Source organism: Cynara cardunculus (assembly GCF_001531365.2).
Source record: "Cynara cardunculus var. scolymus isolate 2C chromosome LG 1, CcrdV1, whole genome shotgun sequence".
NCBI lineage: Eukaryota > Viridiplantae > Streptophyta > Magnoliopsida > Asterales > Asteraceae > Cynara > Cynara cardunculus.
This window is the reverse complement of record NC_037528.1, coordinates 4,374,397-4,378,240: the sequence shown is the minus strand read 5'-3', so window position 1 is coordinate 4,378,240 and position 3,844 is coordinate 4,374,397.

Sequence of the window (3,844 nt, the reverse complement as noted above, 5' to 3'; positions counted from 1 at the left end):
GATAGAAACCCCCGTCTTTAATCTAGATTTGGAATGTTCTAGATTAATAGGTTGTTATTTATCTTCTCGATTAGCCGGATTGTAACCGCCATATTATTCCTTTTGTTGGATAAATTTTATTTTTGCTCTGGGCTCCCAGCGATTCGGATTATGAATTTTAGGGGTGTTACAAATGTCATATTCTTTATTTTTCTATTTTTTCTTTTTTTAAGTTGTTCTTTTTATTTATTTGCACATAACCTTTTTGTAAACAGTCCAATAAATATGTTGAAAAGTTGAGGATTGCACCACTACCATTTCCAGATCTTTGTGTTCAACTTTTTGACGGAGTTGCTTCCACGGGCGTTGGAAGTTGGGGGCCGATCTCTTTTGTTTCTAATCCTACATGCATTGCTCCCCAAATACAAGAACAACAAAGTTCAAAAAACATTGTCTACACGTGTTGCTTCTCAAATACAAGAAACAAAAGAACAACAAATTTCAACATTGCCTTCGGTACAAGAGTCTTATTCATGTTCTCAATCTCAAAGAAAAAACGAAAAAGTGTTCAACCAAGCAGTTCAGTAAGTGACGAGGAAGTGTCTAAGGTTGTCACTTCTATGCGAAATGTTTTGGACAAACAACCTATGGAATCTGAGGTGGGTGCTTGCATTGAAAAACTGGAGAAATTTGGGTGGGGAAGCCCGTTGTATGAGACAACACTTCATCTTTTTAGTCTAGACCCTGACTATAAGAAGATTTGGTTGTGTTTAAAGGAGGATAAAAGTGAGGGTTGGGTTAAGTTCACGGGACATCAACTTGGGCTTATATAATTATTGCGACGTTTGTCTAGACATTAGAATAAGATATTTTTATGCGCTCTTTTGAAACATTAGATGGTTTATATGCGTATTAAACTTTTTGATGCACTCTTTTAAAACCTTAGATGGTTTGTATGAACATTAGATATTTTGATGCGCTCTTTTGAAGCTTTAAATGGTTTATATGCGCATTAGATGTTTGTCATTGTTTGAACTTTGGAAGATGTTTGTTGGCTTTTAGATAACTTTTATCGATGAATGTTATGATCAATGTTATCTTTAAAGATGATGTTGTCCTTTTCATTCGAATTTTGGAAGATGTTTTGGTCTTTGTATGGACTCTTGAAGGTTAATGTTATATGTGTTTTGTATTCCAAGGTTATGGATAGGAACAAGTTAATTTTGATTGTGGTGGTTGTTTATTTGTATTTGAAAAAAAAATATTCGTCAAGAATAGAAAGGATAAGAGACAACACTTCAGCATTGAGCGGACATGCGTATACACAAGAATTGTTAAGTGGATCAAATATGCAATATCATGAATTGATGCGTTTGTCACGTGATGCATACATATTATTATGCAATTATTTTAAAGAAAAAAATTGGGTGCACTCAAGTAGGTATATGAGCGTCGAAGAGAAAATGTCCATATTTTTGACAATAATTGGTGACAATGAACGCTTTAGAATGGTTAAACGGAGATTTCAACACTCTACGCGAACCATTAATAAATGTTTTCATGAAATACTAAAAGGAATGATGGAATTTGCGAGAGAAGTCGTAGGGCCAACATCCTTTGATGGAACAACAAACATGTAGGAGCGATAATCGACTCAAAGAAACATTTCCGATATGTTTTTTCCGGTATGTTTTGTCTTGGTATACTGAATATTATTAACATATACAAATACTTTATAATGTTTTCTGTTTCATAAAAAAGGGGCTATAGGTGCGCTAGATGGAACTTTGGTACATGCAGTTGTGCCCATTAGTCAACAACTCAACAAGCTAGGTATAGAGGAAGAGGAAGAGGTGAATGCTATCAAAATGTTTTAGCGGTTTGTGATTTTAATATGATATTCACATTTGTTTGGCTGGATGAGAAGACATTGCACATGATTCTCGAGTTCTGACAGAAGTTGCATTTAACCAAACTTCAGGATTTTCGTTTCCTCCACCAAGTATGTTTCATTTTTTTCTTAACATTTAAACCTCGTTATGTTTATACTTTTAAATTGTATTTTGTGGTTGCAGGTAAATACTATCTTTGTGATGCCGCATATACCAATACTCGTAGATTTATGACCCCCTATCGCAATACAAGGTATTGGTTAACAGATTTTTGAGGCCGATGTGCCTTGACTAAGGAAGAACGATTCAATTATGCTCATGCACAACTTAGAAATGTCATCGATTGTGCATACGGGGTCTTGAAAGCAAAATTTCCAATTTTAATACAAATGACTTCTTACCCTTTCCCAATACAAAAAGATGTAGTGATTGCTTGTTTTGCAATTCACAATTTTATAAGGAAATACAATATTCAAGATCGACTGTTTATGGAGTATGATAAAAACAACATGTTTACCATCGAAGAACAAGACGAAGGAATCGAGGTAGAATGCATCGAGGAAGATGTTGAAGAAACACAATGGGGTCCCCAAGGCAATGAATATATGACTGATTTGCATGACCAGGTTGCAAATCAATTAATGTTGAATGCTTGAAATTAATATATGTAAGCGAACTATTTGTACGCAAACAATTATGTTAAAGACTTGTAATGACTTTTTGTTCGTTGTTGATGGTTTGTTGTTGTTTCCTTTGTTAGTTCTTATTTTAGTGGTGGTTTTGCTTTTAGAAAATTTGACTTTTTGTTCTAAATAATGAAAATATGTAATATGTTAATATATTGAGTATCAATATATTTTCGTAAGCAAAAAAAAAATTGAAATTATATTTAAAAAATTTGATAAATAAAATTTTATGTTAGCACTTAATACAATACACATGTTAAACAATAATTTTCAATCAATACTTACTCCAGAAAGAGAGATATAATTGATCTTTTATACTCAATCAGCACTTAATACAAAATGTTTGGTAAATAAAAAAAAAATCCAATCTACACTTAATCTAATCAAACCTTTGACCACAGTCAGAACTCTTACTACAGTAAGCACTTAACCAAAAAATTGACAAACAACCCATTACACGTTTTTCAATCTATTCAAATAGTATCATTTGAATATTATTATGTGGGGCCCATCTCTCTTTTGTTTTTGTTTTCTCAATAATTGATTCAGCTAATTAAAAATAACTAGTAACATATTCATAAAGATGATGTTGATCAGAATCCCAGCCCCACACACATCATTGTCCTTAACGAACCTAGACCAGACCTATATGTTCTTGTTTTGTTCTTGAGTATACTGTTTTGAGAACGATGGTATTTGACGGTGGTGAGGGTGGTTGGTGTCCATCAGTCTTGAACTTCATCGGAAGATTTTAACCCAAATATTTTGTAGGTACTAGAATCGTGCAATGCAGCGAGATACATCTTGATTTTAATATTTCATTTTTTTCTTTATCTCAGTCGATATGGTTTTATGTGATTTTGAGAAAACGATGATGTTTTTATTTTTGAATAAAATATAAGTTTGAAGATATCATAAAAATTTGACAAAAATATATCGATATTAGTCAAATTAACTATTTAAAATTCCTCATTTTTTAATGTAATTTTTTAATTCAAATTTTTATAATTTAATTTAGTTACAATAACAAAGTAATTTATATTTGTTTTAATAATATAATTTTCTTATAAAGATAATAATTATTTATTTTGTTAGAACTTGATAATTATTCTAATTATATTTTGGATTTTTTAATTTTAAAATAAGATGTTTATCTTCTATTTGATTATGTTTATCCGCAGTTAGTTATACGAATTCAAACATTGAGCTTTAATAAATTGTAGTTATGCATAATTTACTTGTAATCTTGAATTTTAAGTAATATGCATCAATATACAATACTTTATA